Genomic DNA, 24,551 nt, shown 5'->3' with positions numbered 1-24,551 from the left:
AGTACATTAAACATAATACAGATAAAAGAGTGGAAGGATGTCTTTTTTTATTGAGCAATAATAATAATACAAAACTAGTAATATTCACATTGTCAAATTAGAGTATGTCTATTATAGAATGCTGTGACGCTGAACTCGGTAAGGAGTCATCAGTTAAATTCTTATTTTTTTTCCAAGTCTCAAAAAATAGACAACTAATATTTATAAATAAAAATATTTATAAATAAAAATAAATGATAATTTCAAAAAACAGATCATGCCAAATCTTATAGACAATAGAAAAAGAAGAAACACTTCAAAATCATTCTACTTCATCTGGATATACCTGATATTAAAATTGGAAAAAATATATTATTATAAAGAGAAAATTACAAACATATTTCACTTATAAATGAGGATGCAATATCCTAAACAACATCTTAACAAGGTTGAATTAAAAATTAATGTTTAAGTTAATGTACATTTAATATTTAAGTAATCTACATCCATCCTTTCAAAGGTTGTCTTTAATTAGATATAAGAGATTGTCAACAAGCTAAGAAAACAAAAAAATTGAAAGAAATCTGGTTTCTTTAACATACTGATTTCCAGGGTGACCCTATTTTCATGACAATCTGACCAAGATTCATTTTTGGAAAACTTTTGTTTCCTGACATATTTTGGATTTAATTTTTTAAACACTTTAATATTTGGAATGTATGGGTGGTAATACACTATAAAACAATATCAACACTTCATTATATATGGGTATAAATCACACATAAAAAGTAATATCCATTTTTAGAAATCAAAGAAAGGGGAAGTTATAAAATCTTCAGAGTTTAGAAATAAATTGGGCGGCGCCTGTGGCTCAGTGAGTAGGGCGCTGGCCCCATATACTGAGGGTGGCGGGTTCAGACCCAGCCCCGGCCAAACTGCAACAGAAAAATAGCCGGGCGTTGTGGCGGGCACCTGTAGTCCCAGCTGCTCGGGAGGCTGAGGCAAGAGAATCGCATAAGCTCAAGAGTTAGAGGTTGCTGTGAGCCATGTGACGCCACGGCACTCTACCCGAGGGTGGTACAGTGAGACTCTGTCTCTACAAAAAAAAAAAAAAAAGAAATAAAATATGAAAAAACAAGGACTGTGTATAAATAGTGATAAAAGAGAGTTTCCAATGACAAAAAAGAAAGTGTATATGAAACCACAGTCTTTATGTTACTTTTAGTGAATCCAATTATTTGGTATTATTAAGTAAATTGAGTTCTATTTTTATATAGCAAAGCTAGTTAATTTTATTTTCCATTAATTGTCTTTGCCTTTGTTTTTTGTTTGTTTGTTGTACTAAGAGGAGGGTGAAAGGAATATTAAACTATACTATCACTAGGAGTGAAAAAAACTCTATATTATTAGGACACTCATATTTTCGGAATAGAAAAAATATTGTGGTCACCAAGAAAAGCTGTTTTTATGAAAATTAACTAGATAAGTTCAGTAATTTGTGTAACTCCAATAAATATTAGATGAACCTAAATTCTTAAAAGGATTTTAAGAAATTTACCAGTTGAGAAAAATTTTACTATTAAAACCTAAAAATATTTTTCTGGGGTACTCAAAACTCAATGTCTTTTGGAATATTCACAAATAACTTAGATAGTTAACATTATTCTAAGAGAAAAATCAAAATATTCTTTGAACCCAAATTTTAAAAGAGTTCCTCTTGGCTTCTGGACAATCTAGCCACTTCTCCCCACTTTTCTTTGGTACATGCTGATTTGTACTATCCCACAACAATTAAAAATATTATATGTTATATTGTAATTACGGGTAAAGGAAAAACATGAGGTTTTCTAATATTGTTGCTACTGAGATTTTAATCTTAAACTGAAAAAAAGCAATTTTCTTAACAATAGACAGAAAAATTTTTATTTACAAGGCTTTCAGCAAGTTTAGATTTACCAAGGCTTAAAGTAAGCAAATGGGAGTGTAACCCAGATTTCCTGTCTCTTGTCTAACCAACATTCTTTAAATACTGAAGTCAATAACTAGGACCAAATACGCCATGCAAAATATCATCCTTGTTAAGTTTGACTTACTTTATTGGGTAAGATGATAAAAATTACGAATATTAATAAATAGCATTAACATTATGAAGGTTAGCTCATTTGAAAGAGAATTGTGCACCAAAACAAATTCTCTACTTTCACCAGAATCTACCCCTTACCTGATTTCATTGCCATCACACCAACTTGCCTATCAATATTAATCTACTCATACTCTGCTCTTAAAATATTTCCAAAGAGATAGCAATAAACTCAGGGAAAGCTGTCAGAAATAGCATTTCGTCTGGGGGGAGGGGGTGTATTTTCACAATTTTAGCCAAGAAAGATTTGGGTTTTACTTACCTATAAACACCAGCAAACTGAGTGCTTTCAGTAACAATATTTTTCTTCTTTCTTAAACCGAATGTCAAGTAATTTAATAGCATTTTTAAGAGGGGACACTCTTCTTTCTGCCCTTGTTATTTAAAAATAATAGAAATACGCCTCAAAACAAACATTTTAACCTTTCCTATATGGAGAACTGGGCACCCTGGCTTATCCCTGAACGTTAAGAATAGATGTATCCGAACTTGTCATAATCCATATCCATCTTGCCTCTGTGCTTCCACATTTTGGTTTTTAGTCCAAACTTTGGATCCCTTGAAAAATAAAATCCTGTTCATCCTTCAGGGACTTCTCCTCTGCCTGAGTTCCCTAATTGGGGTTAGAGGATAAAATCAATAGCTCAGCATAAAGGTGTCAACAGTTATTAAACTGCCTCTTTAGTGCTGTTTATACTCTTAAGAACTTTGGCCGGGGTGTTGGGAATCCATTTTGAGGAGACAAAATTGTCAAACGAAGCTGTTTTGCAGAGAAATTTCCAGTAAGAAATGTAAGGATATGAGCTTAAACCACTGACAATGTGAACTTTCCATACTTTGGGCCTTCAGGGGATCAGGGTGTGTCGGTGAGGTCATTTGAAGGGACCTATCAGGACAGACTTTGCATCAGCTTTGAGACGGGGCAGTAAATGAAAAGAAGTGCCGCCAGGCAGTGACAGGGCGGTGAGTCTTCATGCAAAGGACGCAGTATCTTAATTTGACTCTGCACATACAACCCACTTTCAGAGAAATGAATAGTTCCCTTTAATATTCTCTATTAACATCTATAAGAACATTTCCTCAACTCAAAAATATGTTACAATTTATATACTAGCACTTACAAAATGTTTTCCTGCCATAAGCAAATGACCGAATAATATTTGTTGATTTAAAAACACATTAGAGAAGTAGAAGCCTCTGAAAATAAAGATGCATGATCAAGTTATAAAATATTTATTAATGCTTTGTTAATTATGTCTGGGAGCACAAAAGCTCAATCAATTCAAAATAGCATGAGAAATAAAAGTGCAGTCCCCATCAGCCAAAAGGAAGAACAGGTTCAAAGTACTTAAAATTCACAAGCACGTTAAGATGCACGGGTCCCGTAGAGCTCATTAGAGCATAGATCTTATAAAGCTCGTTACATTAGACTTCTCTAAAGGAATTTAAACTCAGGTATGATTATTATTATTATTATTATGAGGAAAATGAAAGTTAAAGTGCCATCCCCCTTAGAGGCTAATAATTTATCAGCCTAATGTCTTATAAAATGGATTTAATTGTTAGATAAAAATCAAATAACTTTGCTAACAACTTTAAACAAAGAAATACTTTAAATCAAAATGGAATAATTGAAGCAAAGAAAAGTAATTGCTATTTAATGACAAATCATGAATAGTTACCATTTACCAGCAATCGATAGGTAGAAAACACAACAAAATATTGACCATTGAAATAGCATCTTATCATGGATCTTTATTGGGATGCTATATACTCTGTCTCATTGAAGCTTCAAAGAAACAAAACATGATCTGTTCTGTTTTTGTCATCCAATTTTTCTTTCTTTCAAACCTTTATTTATTTATTTATTTATTTATTGTTGCGGATTCATTGAGGGTACAATAAGCCAGGTTACACTGATTGCATTTGTTAGGTAAAGTCCCTCTTGCAATCATGTCTTGCCCCCAGAAGGTGTGGCACACACCAAGGCCCCACCCCTCTCCCTCCTTCCCTCTCTCTGCTTTTCCTTCACCCCCCATGACCTTAATTGTCTTAATTGTCCTCATATCAAGATTGAGTACATAGGATTCATGCTTCTCCATTCTTGTGATGCTTTACTAAGAATAATGTCTTCCACTTCCATCCAGGTTAATACGAAGGATGTAAAGTCTCCATTTTTTTAAATAGCTGAATAGTATTCCATGGTATACATATACCACAGCTTGTTTTTTGTTTTTTGTTTTTTTATTGTTGGGGATTCATTGAGGGTACAATAAGCCAGGTTACACTGATTGCAATTGTTAGGTAAAGTTCCTCTTGCAATCATGTCTTGCCCCCATAAAGTGTGACACACACCAAGGCCCCACCCCCCTCCCTCCATCCCTCTTTCTGCTTTTCCTCCCCCCCCATAACCTTAATTGTCATTAATTGTCCTCATATCAAAATTGAGTACATAGGATTCATGCTTCTCCATTCTTGTGATGCTTTATTAAGAATAATGTCTTCCACTTCCATCCAGGTTAATAAGAAGGATGTAAAGTCTCCATTTTTTTTAATGGCTGAATAGTATTCCATGGTGTACATATACCACAGCTTGTTAATCCATTCCTGGGTTGGTGGGCATTTAGGCTGTTTCCACATTTTGGCGATTTGTAAATTGAGCTGCAATAAACAGTCTAGTACAAGTGTCCTTATGATAAAAGGATTTTTTTCCTTCTGGGTAGATGCCCAGTAATGGGATTGCAGGATCAAATGGGAGGTCTGGCTTGAGTGCTTTGAGGTTTCTCCATATTTCCTTCCAGAAAGGTTGTACTAGTTTGTAGTCCCACCAGCAGTGTAAAAGTGTTCCCTTCTCTCCACATCCACGCCAGCATCTGCAGTTTTGAGATTTTGTGATGTGGGCCATACTCACTGGGGTTAGATGGTATCTCAGGGTGGTTTTGATTTGCATTTCTCTAATATATAGGGATGATGAACATTTTTTCATATGTTTGTTAGCCATTTGTCTGTCTGCTTTAGAGAAGGTTATATTCATGTCTCTTGCCCATTGATATATGGGATTGTTGGCTTTTTTCATGTGGATTAATTTGAATTCTCTATAGATCCTAGTTATCAAGTCACCAATTTTTATATATCGGACTATCAACCATTTTCATCTTTCTCTTGACCCAATTATCTGAAACTCTTTACTATACAGTCTTTCAAGGTTTAGGCCACTCTAATGTCCAAGGAAACCTTAGACAAACTTGTGTATTGAATTCTATAGAGCATATTACAATCCTGAACTCCTTGGTATAGTCAATGTCATTTTGATTCTATTTTAATCTTGCTTTCTATTTCCTTATAGTTTTGCTTGGATCTCCCCTGCCAGAGTAGAGAATAACAGTTAACAGAACAGTTTCTAAAGCTATGCTAGCTGTTAGGGTTTACAAGTATGTGTAACAGAATGACCTGCTTCACCACAGCATTTGATTAGGTATCAATCTACTATGTAGAGTGTTAGAACAGGCCTTGGCCCTTCGCAAGTGCTCCATATTCTTTATGTAATTCATATTTATTTGGACTTATTCTATCATACCTAAAGTTAGGTCTTTTATTTATCAATGTTCAGCTTTTTTGTTTTCTAATTTAATTAGATAAGGAAAATCAATAATGATGGTGCCAAATGTACGAAGTACATGAGTTTATCCAGGGCTCAATTTTAGCCATACGCTGCATTTGGCCAGTCTGACATAAGCCTCCCTCACCTGATGGTGAGACGGGCCATAATGCAGAAGTTGAGCCTTGGTCTCTGGGGTCAGCCTGCTCCTGCCACCTACGTGCAAGTGAGCAAGCCACTTAACTTTTGTGAGCTTCAATTTCTCATCAGTAGTCTGGGTAATAGTTCTCATGACCTTAAAGGATGTGGGAATGTCTAACTACAGTCATAAAATGCCACGCTCAAAATTGTGTCCGGTGTGCATAGCCAACATATAACAAATGCAAACTATTAATTTCCCACCCAAAATTAATATTTGTTTCACACAATTTTCTGAAAAACCATTACTACTTAAAACATCAACACATTTTACTCTGTAAAGAGTTTTGCATTCCTTCCTACATTATTTATAAAAAAATAAAAAATAAGTGACTAAAGTTGAGCCTCTCCTGAGGGCTTAGGTGATGATCCTTTTCATGGCCACCCATTGGAAAGCCCAGAAATGAACAGAAGGTTCAGAATTTATTTCTGCTGGACCTGGTTGCCCCTGTAAGAAAATGATTCAGGTTGCACTGATTTGCTAGAAAGAAATCTTGTTCCCTCACAGTACACATGTTTTTACTCTCCTGAAGACACTGAGTTTAACAGCCCTTGTCTGCTTAAGACTACCAGAAAAAATACCACAAAGAAATTAGTAAAAAAAAAAAAATAATTGGAGTTTTAAAAACAATGCAAACTCAAGTGAACTTCAGTTCTTGCAGAACAAAGTAAAGAAACTAATTTCAGTGCTTTCCTGCTATTTATAAAAGCTCGGAAGCCTTTATGCTTATTTTAGCTTGATAATTTAAACTATGAGTTTAAGTTGTGGATTTCTATTGAATTGGAACATTATTTTTTTTTGTCTGAGATATAAAAATTTCAAACCCATATGGCTTTGAAATACATACCATGCCAAATACAAAGAAGTTATACAAGAGGGTTAACTCTATGGGTGTTCAGTAGTAAATCAGTGCATCAAGCTCGGTCAAGTCAGAAAACAGAATCTACAATGGATATTTCAATAGAGTAAAAGAGATACAAAGCAATGAAAAGACAGGAAGGGTAAAAGGCAGACGATGAGGCAATCCGGTAATATGTAGTAGCACAAAGCTGCTACCAGGCCTTGGATTCAAGCCTTTTGATGGAAGTAAGGACCAAAGATGACACCAACCTATTTCAGAAACGTCCCTGGAACCACAGAAAGAGAATCTTCCTCCATCCCTCACCCAGCAGATTTCTTCTGGTGCCTGCGTGTTGTTGGGAAAGTAGTTGATTAGGACAGAATACATAAGAGGGCAGACAGGCAAGAGGCAACAGGGAGAGTGTAAGGAAATAAATTAAAATACAATAACAACCCCGAAACTACTACGGGAGAGATAGGAGTGTGTGTTCAGATAGTCTCAAAGGCATGTTCTTTGTTTTATCCTAAAATTAATGTCCCATAATGACTTGGTCCCTGGTTTCTTCTTTTCTTTAAGTGCTTTTGCCACAAATAAAAACATAATTAAAATAAACTTGATTACATTGATGAAAAGTCAACTCCATATTGAACTTTAAAGTAAAATTAAATGTCACTCAAATTCCAGGTAAAGTTGAATGTGGAGAAAAAGAAACCAATCTGTAATCATGTATTAATGATACGCTGGCAGTCTGAAGCAGCCTCACTTCAGAATAGCCTAGAGCCTTGTTGATAATTATATCCTGGGCCTTCTAATAAACAACAGCAATAGGTAGATATGATATATTTTTTCAGTAGATTAGCCTCTTGCAATACTTTCTAAATAGGCTTAGAGAAGAAAAGTGTTCCAAATAAAAACAAATGTTAATAATGAATAAAATCTAGTGTAGCCCAATTAATTTAAATGGGGCACTTTTACAAAGTTGTACTCCATTTCATGCATCCTATACGGTTTCATTTCATACAATACTGAAAGTACTGACATTTCTATTGTGCTCCATCAGGGAAGGAAAATATCTACTCTGATGTGTTGAGTAAACTTCACTCTTATTCTCTTGTCAAAGTTCAGAAATTAATTAAATGTCGTTGAATATAGCTTCAACATTTAATATAGGAAAGAAAGTAATGAACATAATTTACCAAGAACAACATTTCCACATTAGGAGTGTATTTAAAGGATGTCACTAAACTCTCACAATATCATACGGAGGTGTTTACCCCATTTTTTTAGAAAAGAAAAGAAACTAAACCCAAGGGAGTCAAAATGCTAGTTTCCTACAGTCATAATTGAAGAAAAGCCATAATTTTGGCAAAACCTCTGTCCTATAACACAGCAAGTAAGTCTATGAAAAGATGCTTCAGGCCAGGGGTGGTGACTCACACCTGTAACCCTAGCACTCTGGGAGGCCAAGGCAGGTGGAACTGCCTGAGCTTAGGAGTCCCAGACCCCATGTCTACTGAAAATAGAAAAACCAGCTGGGCCTTGTGGCATATAGGTGGCTATATTCCAGGCTACTGGGGAGGCAGAGGAAAGAGGACCACATGAGCCCAACAGTTTGAGGTTGCTGTGAGCTGTGATGCCACAGCACTTACCCAGGCTGACAGTGTGAGACTGTCTCCAAAAGATAAATAAAAATAACAACAACAAAAAAGAGGCCTATATCAGTCATCAACTGGGAATTGCACATTAAAACAGCAGAGAGATATAGCTGCACACCTACCACAATGAACAGGATCCAGAACTGTAACAAGACCGAGTAAATGCTGGGGAAATGTGGAGCAACAGAAATTGGCATTGCTGAGGGAATCAACAGTGATACAGCTGCTTTGAAGGATAGCTGGGCAGTTTCTTACAAAAGTAAACATGTTTTATGATAGGGTCTAGCAATTATATTTCTTGTTATTTACTCAAAGGAACTGAAAAATGTGTTCACACAAAAACCTGCACATGGAGAACACTCAGAGATCTAAAAATATATCTGCCATTCAATCCTATAATTCCTCTGCTAGGCATATACCCAGAAGACCAAAAATCACATCATAACAAAGATATTTGTACCAGAATGTTTATTGCAGCCCAATTCATAATTGCTAAGTCATGGAAAAAGCCCAAGTGCCCATCGATCCACGAATGGATTAATAAATTGTGGTATATGTACACCATGGAATATTATGCAACCTTAAAGAAAGATGGAGACTTTACCTCTTTCATGTTTACATGGATGGAGCTGGAACATATTCTTCTTAGTAAAGTATCTCAAGAATGGAAGAAAAAGTACCCAATGTACTCAGCTCTACTATGAAACTAATTTGGGGCTCTCACATGAAAGCTATAACCCAGTTACAACCTAACAATAGGGGGAAGGGGGAAAGGGGAAAGGGAGGGGGTGGGTGGGTAGAGGGAGGGGGATCAGTGGGATCACACCTGTGGTGCATCTTACAGGGGTATTTGCGAAACTTAGTAAATGTAGAATGTAAATGTTTTGGCACAGTAACTGAGATAATGCCAGGAAGGCTATGTTAACCATTGTGATGAAAATGTGTCAAATGGTCTATGAAGCGAGTGTATGATGCCCCATGATCATATCAATGTATACAGTTATGATTTAATAAAAAAAAAAACCTGCACATGGACGCTTATAGCAGCTTTATTCATAACTGCCAAATCCTGGAAGTGACCAGGGTGACCTTCAGTAGGTGAATGGATAAATAAACGGTGGTGTGAAAAGTAATGAGAACTGAATATTCTTCAACATGACAAAGTGATGAGCTGTCGAGCTATGAAAAGACAGGAAAGAATCTTAAATGCACTGTAGTAAAAGAAAGAAGACAGTCTGAAAGGCTGTGTTCTATAGGATTCCAAATACATGACATTCTTCAAAAGCTGAAACTATGAAGATGGTAAAAGTATCAGTGTTTTCTCAGGGTTGGGAGTAAGAGAAAGAATGTCTAAGAACACAATGGAGGATTTTTAGGACAGTGAAAATGCTGTATATGATACCCTGTTGATGGATACAAATCATTTCGCATCACCCGAGCCCAGAACTCAAAACACGGAGTGAACCCCAATGTGAATGGTGGATTTCAAGAGATGATGGTGCAAAAACAAAAAGTGTCAATACACGCACAGTGTTTTATTATTAATCATATCTAAGTAGGTAATTAATTCAATCAAATAAAATATATTTAATCCATCATAGTATCTCTCCATGAGGAAAGAGACTCTGTGCCCACAATTGTGCATTAAACAGCTAAAATATAAATGTCATCATGTATGCCCTCCTTCTTAATATTACCCTTTAATTCGACTTTCACTCTTAATTCCATATCAGAGTGCTGAATGTTTAATGTCATGTCTGTGTCTTACTAACTTTAGATTTCTTCACTTCTCATCCAGAACAAAATTATTAGTTTAATTCTAATTGTAATGTTAGAATGTTGATGTTGAAGAAAAGAATTTGTCACTGAAAGAACTGATGTCTAAATCTGGGTATTTAATGCACATTAGGAAGCTATCAGTTTCTTTCTTTACACTCTTCTAATTCTAAAGGAGACTTTACCTCTTTCATGTTTACATGGATGGAGCTGGAACATATTCTTCTTAGTAAAGTATCTCAAGAATGGAAGAAAAAGTATCCAATGTACTCAGCCCTACTATGAAACTAATGTATGGCCTTCACCTGAAAGCTATAACCAATTATAACCTAAGAATAGGGGGAAGGGGGAAAGGGAGGGGAGGGGAGGGAGGGGGGCAGAGGGAGGATGATTGGTAGGATTACACCTGCGGTGCATCTTACAAGGGTATATGTGAAACTTAGTAAATGTAGAATGTAGATGTCTTAACACAATAACTAAGAAAATGCCAGGAAGGCTATGTTAACCATTGTGATGAAAATGTGTCAAACGGTCTATAAAACCAGTGTATGGTGCCCCATAATCACGCTAATGTACACAGCTATGATTTAATAAAAAAAAAAAAGAGTTCAAACACTACAAATAAAAAAAAATAAATAAATAAATAAAGGAGCAATAAAGGAAGCCTGTATTTCAATAAAATGAATATTCCAAACCACCAACTAATGTTCACTAAGGGTAAAGCATTGGTTTTTTTGTTTTTTTTCAAGTTACTTACACTCTTTTTTTTTTTTTTTATTAAATCATAGCTGTGTACATTGATATGATCATGGGGCATCATTCACTAGCTTCACAGAAGCATTTGTATAGATTTCAAAGAGACTTATCTGGAGGAAAAAAAGAATGTCCAACAGTCTAAAATGGAGATTTGGTGGAGTAGCAAAGTTAACATTTGGAAGAATAAATATTATTGCTCTCATAAAATACGTTTATAAGAAAGCAGAATAAGTCCTGAATATGACTTTTAATGGTCTTTGGTATATACTTATTTTCATATTTTACAAATCTAATTTTCTATACCTACTAGTTTTGCTAATTTCAATCTCTCTAGGCTAAGTAATAAAATAAAGAGTGGATTTAACAGAATATCCTCACTTTCCTTGTATTGTTTACAAGAGGATGTCTCTGTCAGTTCAATCACCAGTGAAAGTTGCCCTCCTCTAACATTGGTTTTTGTCCGTTGGTTTCTTGTTGTGATTTTCTGACGGATGTTTTCCTTAACTTACTCCACTGATTTGTTCTTTGTTGCACAGTTTGGGGAGGGCTGTATCTATGATAATGTTGTAACAAGAGACACCTTTATGGTTTATGGGATATTTATAAAACAATGAATACAACTAAAATGCTTCAAAATTTGACCTAGCCTAGAACGTTTTTGCAGTTCTTATTTCTGCCATACCAAACCTTGAGATACATTTTAAATATAATGAAAATCTTTGCATGCAGAAATATATACAACTGTGAGCAGTTTTGTGACAGATGAAAACACAGTTTTGCAGAGCTTTAAGAAGAAGGTATTGATTTATGCAGACTGAACATAAGCCAAAGCTTCATAAAAGAGGGTACAACTTAGGGGAGTCTTAGGAGATGAACAAGATTTTGACAGTTGAAAATATATGGCTGAGTTTACTAGATATCCTATTACTAAAAAAATTGACCGTGCAACATTTTTGGAAACTTTTCATTAACTTTTCCTCCCATGTACTTTGGGCAGAAATTTTAGTAATTAATCTTCTAGTGCTTCAATGTGATTACAGTTATGAATTCTCAGTGTGAAGATAAAAGCAAACAACAAGAACAACAGCAAAGACGAAAGAGACAAGTCTAGAATAATAAAAAGTAATCACTTGCCAATGATTAGAGTTCCCAAATTCTAAATGTCACTACACAGCCTTTATCAAGCACAAGATGTTAATGCTTTTTTCCTATTTACTTGCCATGATGGTGTCTCAGGGAAAGAGAAGGCTACAGGAGTTTGCTTTTTACCAACTATACCCTAGCCTGAAAATAAACTTTATCTGAGGAAGGTAAATTCATCATTTCAATGACCGATTAAGAAAGAGATGGTTCACTAAAATGTGTAATTAAATATCCACTTACTTTATAAACTACTTATCTTGGCTCAAATTTGAATTAAAATTGCATTTGTATTCTCTCATCATCAGTATCATCAATCTCATCTTGTTCTCTATATCATGATATATGCACTTACTTTCATGACAATGTTCCAGTTTTAGTTTTGTCATATTTTCTGTTGGTATCATTGTATATTTAGAGCATACTGTATGCTATTTAAATATTTTTTTCCCAAAATCCTGTATGTTCAATATGGTGAATTTATTTTTCTCCCTGGTGGCAATATTTAGGAGATTTTTAAGCTAACAATTAACAAATCTTCCAGGATAAAATGTGCTCTTGGCTGAGGTCAAGGCAGGAAGATCACTTGAGGTCAGGAGTTCCAGACCAGCCTTGGCAATATAAGAAGACCCCATCTCTACAAAAAAAAAAAAAGAAAGAAAGAAAAAGAAAAAATAGCCAGGTATGGTGGTGCTCACCTATAGTACCAGACATTCAGGAGGCAGAGACAGGAGAATTGCTTGACCCTGGGAGTTTGAAGTTGCAATGAGCTATAATAATGCTGCTGCACTCTAGCCTGGGTAGCAGAGGAAGACCATGTCTCAAAAAAATGTGCTATTGATGAAAGTGAAAATATCAAAAGTTTGTTAAACACAGTCTGAAAACTTTCTAGAACTAATTAAATGATAAAATTAAATACAAATAGTGCAAGTATATATTTTTGATTTACCTTTTACTAAAGAACCAGAATTCTGCAAATGGTTTGAACTAAGAATTTGAAAGATGTGTCTACTTTTGAAAATCGTAAGAAAATGATGTGGAATTGAGGAGCTTTAAGTAAAAATGAGGTCTCAGACTCAGGATACATAGCCATTTGCAACAACTTAGAAAGGACATGTGACTATCTTACAGCTAGAAGGAATTATCTTTTTATTTTCATCTAACAAAGATTATTCTATCTCAAGAATCTAAACTTTACTAAAGAATAGAAAAACATAAACTAGCTAATGAATACATATTATTTATGCATTTTATACAGGAGCATACCTGTAGACCATACTAGAGATAGCAGAGGTTCCAGAGCCACAAAAATTAGTCAAGGAAAAGAACATGGTCATAAAGTAATGCAAAGGGGTCATGGGCTAAATTCAGTAATCCACTGATTTGCTACTGGTTTGCTACTGTTCTGTTTCTATTGACATATTTTTCTCTTGACTCTAGGTCACATTTTCCCCTTCCCCCCCCCAAAATGTCTTATATTTAATTTATTCTTTACTTATTTTATTTCATATTGGAAATTCAGATGATACAGTTTAGACTCCAGGTTTTTTGTTGATTAATTTATTAAGATTTTTCTTTGTTTTATCCTAGAGGAAATAAAAAAATAAATTAAAAAAAAAGAAAATTTGACTACTGGTAATTATGTTGATTATGTGAATTCAGGTACAAGTAGACATATACTAACAGTTTCAATCAAAGTATCAAGAAGAACTAACCAAGACATCTATAAGATGTAGTCTGGTATGCCCAAACACAGCACTTGAAAATACTATTTGGCCACAATAAGAAAAGGAACAAAGTCACAGGCAACAAGAGAAATAAACCATAAAAGCCATAATGTTAAGTAAAAAATTGAATACGATATGATTCCACAATGGGTCCAATGAAAACCTACTGTAAAGTTCAAAGTAAAACAAGGAATTGGTTGCCATAAACATCAAGCAGGTGATGTGAAAAATACTGGAAAATGTAGCCCCCAAATTTAACACATGTAGAAAAGAAAATGCAAACTATAACAAATAAAACCATCTGTACCAATGGCAATAATAATAATACAGATAATAATGATGTTTCTAGTACTGGGGCTTTTAGCTATAAGAGCATCACAGCATAGAAGAAATAACAACTGACACATTAGACTCCTGTAAGGTTATATGTTCATTATCTCATCATTGAAAACAATTAGTAGAACTTTTGAAATTAAATGATAGCACTTCCGTAATCCCTCAACCTGAAATTTGAAGGTTTTTAATTTCAAGTACACTGTAACAGGTGAGAAAAGACAATTCCTTGGGGTTCTGGTATTTTTTTTTAAATGAGGAAGTTCTACTAGATGTTCACAAGTGTGCACTTTAGATTTAAATTTCTATTTCTATACCAGCATATTTGTATATGTAATTTTTCTTTTTAAAAAACTATACGGTATATTTGCCCAGGGACAAGCCAAGTAAGAGAAAATTTATAATTTTCAAATGAATGATAATTTTAGAAAGTGATTTTGTATTTCCATTAAACTTAAAATAAATACATTGCTATGATTTACCATGAAGCTTATTTTTCTATCTTAAGGAATTTTGAGTGAAGATAATGCTCGAAAGATGATCTCCAAAATTCAAGAGAATGCCAAAATGTATAAAAATTAAATATTGTGACTTTTAAACATCATTTAGGAAGTAGGACTCATATACAGTGACTTCAGTTAAGACTGATTGGGACAATTGCTTCCCATTCAAAGGTCACTCTCAATTATATGCAGTTTTATAAAAATTTTTGCTCCACTCTTAATTTCGTCTCTTCAGAAACAAATGACTGTGCCCTCTTCTTTTTTAATTAGTCAGAGATTGAGAGAGAGAGAGTTAGCTCATGCTTTAATTTTAGCATGCCACTTCATGCCAGTTTCTTCTTGAGACTTGTAACACTAACAACTGAAATGTAGTTAGAGCATCCATCTTTAGATCATATCACTGTGATTTGCCTCCATGTTACCTTCATAAGCCATGTATGAATAGGAAAAGTTCATATTGGAAGTGCATATACCATTCTGTTACCATTTAGGGACATGAAATAGGAGATATTAGGGGATCACCGGCAAACAAAAAAAACACTTCAGTTCAGAGGGTAGACAGGATATAGGAAGCAAAGTGTCCCTTCACCAGAGAATTATTTTTCCTGTAGTTAACTGGTGATTACAGCAAATGCAGTCATGATTCATTACCACACGGCAGTCTTGGGAAAATTGTCCTTCATATGTTCGTATCTTTCAGTGACTTGAATTATAATTGTCAGAGAAGAAAATAACACTATAAAGATATCTCCAAGTAATTAAAAAACATTTTACTAAGTCACATCACAAAAGCAGTTTGTTTTATCCACAACACTCCGTGATATGTACTTAATGAATGTTTCAGTCTCTGTAATCTCGGGAACTATGATCGTAACTGAGCCGTACAGATGCATCACTCAGGTCAACACATTATAAATATTCATGTGATGAAATCTGTGTTCAGGTTTCCTACTTGCCCCCCTTGGCCCCAGTGATGACTAACCAGTGAAAGATCCGTACCTTAATTGCTCAATAAGGATTCATTAGAACCAAAAAGAAGAAAGTGGGCTACGTGTGGTCCCTCTGGCTGGAAGAAAGCCAGTCAAATGAGAGTGATCCCCAAGGATGAGTCTACCACTTTTAAAGCAGCCATAGATAGAAGCAAACACCAGGATGATTTGTCACTAGGGCCAGAAACTACTGGAAATGTTTAGGAAGATTATACTTCTAAAATGATTATGAAAAACTGTGTTTTAAGCAGACACACAAAAGCTACCCCCTCTTATTGTTTTGAGGGGATTATATGTCAGATTAAATAGAAGATCTTGGATTATTCTAAGTGCATGATTAGAAATGAACTGGAATAATTTGGAGAATTCCAAAGAATATAGGGAATCTTTAGGTAAAGGAAATAAAGGAATTTTTCCTTTAACTGTAAGAATTTTAGCATAACATTCATTACTGTGGGCCTGTGTAGATAAATTTCTGAATCATAGAACTACTGCTATCCTAGTTGGCCTACTGCCAGGAGGATTTGGGAATTCCATTGTCTTTACAGTAAAACTCCCAGGATCTTAGAAAGTTGCAGTAGTTATAGGTTTGTGAAATACGAATATACTAGAATATATCTATTAACTTCATTTTTTAATCATAAGGGAAACAGCATTAGTTTTAACAACAAAAGTGCCAATAGAAAATCAGCACAATTTTCTAGGTGCATGACAGTATGAGATTCACAAGCCCATTTTTTTTTAAAGATTTCAATGAAATTAAATATTAGCTTCTGGAATTAAAAAACGATGCAAAGTTTTATATTTTTATATTTAGTCTTCTAAGCTTTAAATTGTATTCTTGAGATAAAAACTTGAGGCTGAAATATTTATCTACTATTATTTTTTTGTAAAGCAACTATAGTGACCAGATGGCCAAGGTGATTGAGTGAGACTGTAGTGATATTCAGAAATGAGGTATGAAATGAAAATACTGAAATGAGAGATAAAAAATTCCAAATAAAGACTATAAGGATATACAATGAAATTCAAAAGAATATGGAAAACTAATTAAAAGAAACTGGAAAAGCAGAATAATTTACTAAATAAATTGATATATATATTTAAAAAAAAAAGAACTTAGATGAAATTCAAGACACTATGAAAAACCAACTCAAAGAAACCAGAAAAACAATTCAGTAAGTGAATCAAGAATTCACTAAAGGGAAATATATATAAAATAAAAAAATAGAACTTGTAATGTGGGATAAATTCCCACATTGTGTGCCATTGAGGCAGGGAAAAACGAGTTGACATGATTTTTGCTAACACAGTAGATGAAAGCTAGCTACCTTGGTCAGCATATAAGGCCTGCAAAGTAGGAAGATAAAATTCTATTCATAGTGACTTTATGATGTGGTTGTTAAGCCCAGATAGGTCATAGGTTAAGAGCCTGCCTACTGGAGATACAGCTCAGAGGTTGACGATGTGAGAAAAACATTGTTTTAACAGCTGTATAGCTTCAAGCTCTGTGGATAAACAGAATCATAAAGCTTGAATCTTAAATCTCAATGGGCACATGGAAATCCTGAGTATTATCCCCCAAGTTTCTTATTTTTACAGACAGTTGAAGCTTGCCTGTAAATAATGTAAGATGGAATGTTTTGAATAGATATTGTTGATTTTTAGAATTGATGTCCTCAAGCAAAGTTAAAATTAGCTAAGAACTGTTAAAGAAAATTCTTTGATTATAGATTAATGGAGTGCACGTGACTGCTTGACTATATAAGGTGGTCCCAAATAAAGCTCATTTGCTACATGCCAATCTGAGATGTAGCCTGCTTCTTGTTTTCTAAAACATTACAGGAGCAAGCTTGCATTCATGGCAAAGCTGCTGTTCCCTCGAGTCGTCCATCACTGCAACATTGGAAATACAAAACACAGTGGAAAATGTTAAGAACAGACTAGTCCAAGCAGAAGACTTTCAGAGCTTGAAGACAACTCTTTTGAATTAACACAATCAGTTAAGAATCAAGAACAAGAATCAAGAATAATGAACAAAGTCTACAAGAAATACAGGACTATGGGATTACATAAAGCTACTATATGTAGGCATCTCAGGAAGCAAGGAAGAAAACCAAACAAACTAGAAAATATATTTGTGGACATAATTGAGAAAAACTTGCTTGGTTTTGCTAAAGAATTAGACATTCAAACACAAGAAGGTCATTGAACACCTGGGAGATTCATTGCAAAAAGAAAATACCATGACATATAGTCATCACTCCAGCCAAAGTCAACATGAAGGAGAAACTCCTACAGGCCATGAAGGTGAAAATATCAAGTAACTTACAAAGGAAAACCCATCACCCATCAGACTAACAGCAGACTTCTCAAGAGAAATCTTATAAGAAGTAAAGGAATAGGGACCTACCTTAAATCTTCTTAAACAGAACAACTGCCGGCCAAGAATTTTATATCCTTAAACTGTTTCATAAATGAAAGAGAAATAAAGTATTTCCTAGACAAGCAAACATTAAAGGAATTTTTTACTACTAGACTCACCCAAAAGAGAAAAAGAGCATACACATGCAAAGACAATGGATATGAACCAGTGTGAAACACCCAAAATTAATGCCTCACAATGCCTATAAAATAAAAGTGAACACTAAACAAGGTATTATGAAACATTCTGTATTTGCTTTCAGTCTCTTAGTCATAACTTCTTTCTCTGGTTCTTTGATTTTTTCCAAAGTCTAATAAGAGAGATCTTGGTTTGGCTATTGCATGTTTTTAAAATATGATAACCTATATGATGAGCATGACCCAAGACAATCTTCCTTCTGCCCTCTAAATTATCTTTGTCTCTTTATACTCCAGCATGGTCACTCAAACTATATACCATTTGGTCATGAATTTCTATCTCCAGGTATCTTTTGTATGGTTTAATAAAGGCTGGGGAACGATGGCTTTGATGGCATAGTTCAAAAAAGTCTATGTTATAGGACAAAGGAAAAGACAAAGGAAAAAGCTGTTAGCTACAAATAATTCCCTTTCCAAAGAAAAAAGTTGTTAGATTATCCTATTTTCACTTTTTGGGTTCAAGACAGTAAGACCCCAACAGAATGAGAGGTTAAAAATTGCATTTCATTGAACAAGTCACACCTTTTGTATCACATTACTCTTGACCAATAATTGATCTGGCGGAAGGGGGGGACTATGATGATTTTTTTGTGGACATTTTTGCTTATCTGTGGTGTCAGATAGCAAGAAAAGTATTCACAGACCTTTTATTTTTGATAATTAGCTTTTGTCAGTGTTTGGGTATGGCCCAAGACAACTCTTATTCTTTCAATATACGGCACAGGAAAAAAAAATAGAAAAAGGTTGGACACTCCTGCTTTAAATAATAAAAAGGGCCCAATTATCAAGGATAGTGATGGTTTTTTACATTAAACTGCACCTCAATCATTTCAGGTAAGATATTTTCTGAAAGAGAAGAACTATATGACCATATATAAAGATATATACAAAATCATACATAAAAACATATATAAAGTCAATCTCATTCTTACTCCCTAAAGATATAACTTGGGACCAGATATAGCATCTGGATTCAAACATGGAACATTTCTATATTCCAATAGCTAAATCAGTTCACTTGAATTTCTAGGCCTCCCCTATAGCTCTGAACTCTGCCTTTTAGTATGAAAAGCATGTAGTCTAAGTCACCTTAGAAATAGCCAAGCAAACCACTGACAGTTTTCTGCTCCTGAAGCCTTCTCTGCCATCTGCTATTTTAATCATTCCACAATCAACCTATGACCATTACTCAAGGCCTTTTTCCGTCTAGTAGCATAAGGACTGGCGTCTAGATGTAGTACAGAATGTTTACACGTGTACAAGGTAAATCTGCAGTAATGGCTTAAGTGCACCTGATCTTGAGGAAGCCCATGAGGAGTGTAGCCTTCAACAGACACAACTTATCCAATATAGAAGGCCATGACATACACCTTCCTATTGCTATGCCATTTTAATTATCTTTTTCTCTCTTGGTCTATAGCTATCTGAAATCTGTGATGACTTCATATAGAACTATGTTATATAGTAATACTATTATTCAAGTTTGTATGAGTTTATATCTAAGATAGATTCTAAAGCTAATGGGTAAGCTTGACTATAAGTTCTCGATCTAAATTCGATTGCATAATTACCATACCAATTGAGTGATCACAGAAATACTGCTTATGTCCTTTTAAACCACTTAAAATTTGTGAACAGAACTTCTTAGAAACTCACTCAAATTTATATTATAAATTGCCTATACTTAAACAACCTTGTTCATATTATAAAGGTATGAGGCTCTTTGTGTGTGGTGCCAACTCTCTTGCCAAAATTCAAAATTACTACCAACACACCCTCTGCCCACAGCATTTTCCATTGTATTAGATATTACTTTATATTAAATACTTTAGTATAATTCTCTAGGATGGTTAAGATTTAGTTTAATCGATTAGATTTTCTCCAATGAATCTTAATTGCAACAAGGTAAGTTAAATTTGTTGGATAGAGAACAGAGAGACTTCAAAACCAAGAAACACTTTTCAATTTTAGAGCAAGCCAGGGAATCTCCTATAAAGGAATGTTTAAGAAAGTTTCAAGTTCATTAGGAACCTATGGGAAATTAATAGTTTATAGAGGGCCGAAGAAGAAATGTGAGAAAAAATGATCTAGCTTGAATTCATACCTAGGATGAATGTGATGGTTCCAAAAGTAGAAAAAAAATTGTTTTTCATTTATACATGTATGATGTTGAATAAGGTTTTAAAAATGTGCTTAGACTATTCATACCATAGTTACCGTCTTTGTTTAAATAAGTACTTAACTTTCAAAAACCAGATACATAAATATAAGCCAAATTTATATTTTAATATCCTGTTCCATTATAAGATGATTGCAAAAGAACTGTTTCAATTTAAATAGATAATTAGACATAAGATTGTCTAATAAATATGTAGAATTTAAACAGGTTATGGCATATTTATGTAACCATTATTTTTATTCTTTTTATTAATTTATCCACATCTTTTCTAAGATATAAAAAATTTCAGGTCTTTATAAGGGCTTTAAAATTCATCTGGGAAGAGAGTCACATTCAGCCCTCTTTTAGGCATCTTGGGTGTGAAAAGATTGCACTATGACCCCTCTTCTGAAGGAAGCTTCATTGCCCTTGTGGAGACAGATTATGAGATGGTTAAAAAAAAAAAAAAAACAAGGAAACAGAGCACAATAATATTTTTCAAAGTCTCTGATCTTCAGACTTCCTCTATGGGCTCTCATGCTGTGCTTGCCAAGTATGAACTCTTCTGGACTGTCCGTTAGGTCCACCTAATTATAGTCCCTGAGGATGGAGATATGGATTTTCCACTTTCAAGAAACTCTCAAGCTGATCTTTATGTACACTATACATTAACAACCAGAAGAAAATGTATTGACACAGATGTAAGAGAGATAATGTGTATAGTAAAAGAGACCATGGTGGGAAGAGGGTAAGGAGCAATACACAGGCACATGGAGTGCAGGACTCACTTCATAGCAAATGATACAGCATTTGCTGAAAGAGCAAAGACTGAAATTCAGAAATATGAATGTCCTGATGATGAGAGCCAGCATGACTGGCTGTACAACTGGAAATAAAAGTCCATGGAGCCAGTGGTAGGTATACAAATGATGCTGAATATATATTTGTTGGTTGAATGGTTTAACAAAGACCTGAAATGGATAAACTGAGGAATCCAGAGGCATTCTCTGAAGTAAATAATAGCATTAGATATTTATTTCAAATATGCATGCAAATGCAGTCTTTCCTGACATCACTTAGCTACCTGGTGAACTTAGGGTGGCTTTTGCTGAGTTAAATTATTAATTATTATTTAATTTATGCTATTATAAATCAGTTTAACACATTTTCTATTTGGTCCTGAGTCGATGCTGCCTCCCCCCATCCCTTCTGGGAGGGGAAGACATCGTCACGTGCAGAATACGTCCAATACTCCGGTCCACATTCCATCTGGTTCTTTGTAAATTTTGTTCTCTACAAGCAGTTCCTCATCTATCCTTAGAATACATATTGTCCTATCTGAATTATTTTTCTCCCCTTTGTTGAGAGAGAAATAGTCTCTTCCACTGGAGGCTCTCTTGAGTTATTTTTTAAAGCATATAAAACAAATACCGTTTGATGTTTTTGAAAGTTCCCATTTGGAATCACCAAAATCTACATGTAATCATGTCATTGTTCTTAAAAGTGAAAATTGTCTTTCTTGCCTTGAAAAAATCAGCTGGTTGACCTTAATCCAGCACTAAACTGGGGAGTATAATTATTTTGATGGCTGGTTTGCACAGACAGAGACCTTGTAACAATTCTATGGTGAGGACAGTTAATGAGGAAAACACATTAACCTATGTTTAACATTTCCTTTAAGAAATGAGATTGTGATTTCAATTTAGATTATAATTACCAGGTCTGCACATCATTGAATCATCATCCACATTACACACACTGATAGCCTCAATGGCAGTACAATAATAGCCATTGCAAAGTTATAGTGTGACAATAATCCTCCCACCTACCTCTTAAAATTTCACTCGAGTGTGCAGATATGAGAATTTCATACTGCATTTCTTTCTGTTTGGACTAGGTTGTGACTGCTGTTGTTAAAGTTACCCAGTCTATGCTATTTTGTTATAGCAGCTATGGCTGTTAAAACCAGCCCTGTTAACATTCCTGCTGCTATTATTACCTTGAAAAAAATGTAGTTGTTTCTCATTTTATTTTATTTATTTATTTTTATTAAATCATAGTGCAATCAAGGAGTACAATGTGCTGGTTTCATATACAATCTGAAATATTTTCATCAAACTGTTTAATATAGCCTTCATGGCACTTTCTTAGTTATTGTATGTAGACATTTGTATTCTGCATTTAGTCAGTTCCACCTATACCCATTCTAAGATGCACCATAAGTATAAACCCAACAATTACCCTCCCACCACCCCAATCCTCCTGGTCCCCTCCCCTCCCCTTCCTTGGTCCTTTCCCCATATTCTTGTGCTATAGTTGGGTTATAGCCTTCATATAAAAGCTATAAATTAGCTTCATAGTAGGTCTGAGTACATTTTCTTCCGTTCTTGAGATACTTTGCTAAGAAGAATATGTTCCAGCTCCATCCATGTAGACAAAAGAGGTAAAATCTCCATCTTTCTTTAAGGCTGCATAATATTCCATGGTATACACATACCACAATTTCTTAATCCATTCGTGGGTCTATGGGCACTTGGGCTTCTTCCATGACTTAGCAATTATGAATTGGGTTGCAGTAAACATTCTGGTACAGATGTCTTTGTTATATTGTGATTTTTGGTCTTTTGGGTATATACCTAGTAAAGGAATTATAGGATCAAATGGCAGGTCTATTTTTAGATCTCTAAGTATTCTCCAAACATCCTTCCAAAAGGAACGAAGTAGTGTGCATTCCCACCAGCAGTGTAGAAGTGTGCCCTTTTCTCCACATCCATGCCAACATTTCTGGTTTTGGGATTTTGTTATGTGGGCTAATCTTACTGGAGTTACATGATAGCTCAAAGTAGTTTTGATTTGCATATCTCTGAAGATTAAGGACGATGAGCATTTTTTCATGTGTCTGTAGACCATGGGCCTGTCTTCTTTAGAGAAGTTTCTCTGCATGTCTTTTGGCAACCCTGAAATGGGATCACTTGTTCTTTTCTTGCTAATACGTTTGAGTTCTCTGTGGATTTTGGTTATTAAACCTTTGTCAGAGGTATAACCAGCAAATATTTTCTCCCATTCTGAGGGCTGTCTGCTTGCTTTACTTACTATGTTCTTGGCTGCAGAAGCTTTTTAGTTTGACCAGGTCCCAGTAGTGTAATTTGGATACTGCTTCAATTGCTTGGGAAGTCCTCCTCATAGAATAGTCACCCAGGCCAATTCCTTCAAAAGTTTTCCCTGTACTTTCTTCTAGTATTTTTATAGTTTCATTGTATTAAGTTTAAATCTTTTATCCAGTGAGAGTCTATCTTAGTTAATGGTGAAAGGTATGGGTCCAGTTTCAATCTTCTACAGGTCACCAGCCAGTTCACCCATCTTTTCCCCACTGAATGTTTTTAATTTGCTTGTCAAAGATCAGATAACGTTAAGTAGCCAGATTCATCTCTTGGTTCTCTATTCTGTTCCAGACATCTACTTCTCTTTTTTTGTGCCAGTACCATGCTGTTTTGATCACTATCGATTATAGTACAGGCTCAGGTCTGGTAGCGTGATTCCTCTTGCTTTGTTTTTATTTCTGAGTAATGCCTTGGCTATTGGAGTTTTTTTCTGATTCCATATAAAATGAAGTATTGTTTTTTCGAGATCTTTAAAACATGACAATGGAGCTTTAATAGGAATTGCATTAAAATTGTACATTGCTTTGGGTAGTATGGACATTTTAACAATGTTGATTCTTCCCAGCCATGAGCATGGTATGTTTTTCCATTTGTTAACATCTTCAGCTATTTCTTTTCTTAAAGTTTCATAGTTCTCTTTATAAAGATCTTTCACATCCTTTGCTAGGTAAACTCCCAAATATTTCATCTTCTTTGGCACTACTGTGAAAGGAATAGAGTCCTTGACTGTTTTTTCAGCTTGGCTATTGTTGGTATATATAAAGGCTACAGATTTATGGGTGTTGATTTTGTAGCCTGAGACATTGCTGTATTCCTTGATCACCTCTAAAAGTTTTTTAGTAGAATCCTTAGTGTTTTCCAGATATACGATCATAATATCTGTGAGGAGCGAAAGTTTGCTCTCTTCTGACCCTATGTGGATACCCTTGATCGCCTTTTCTTCCCTAATTGCGATGGCTAAAACTTCCATTACA

Source organism: Nycticebus coucang, chromosome 1, assembly GCF_027406575.1.
Source record: "Nycticebus coucang isolate mNycCou1 chromosome 1, mNycCou1.pri, whole genome shotgun sequence".
Lineage (NCBI taxonomy): Eukaryota > Metazoa > Chordata > Mammalia > Primates > Lorisidae > Nycticebus > Nycticebus coucang.
This window is presented reverse-complemented; position numbering follows the sequence as displayed.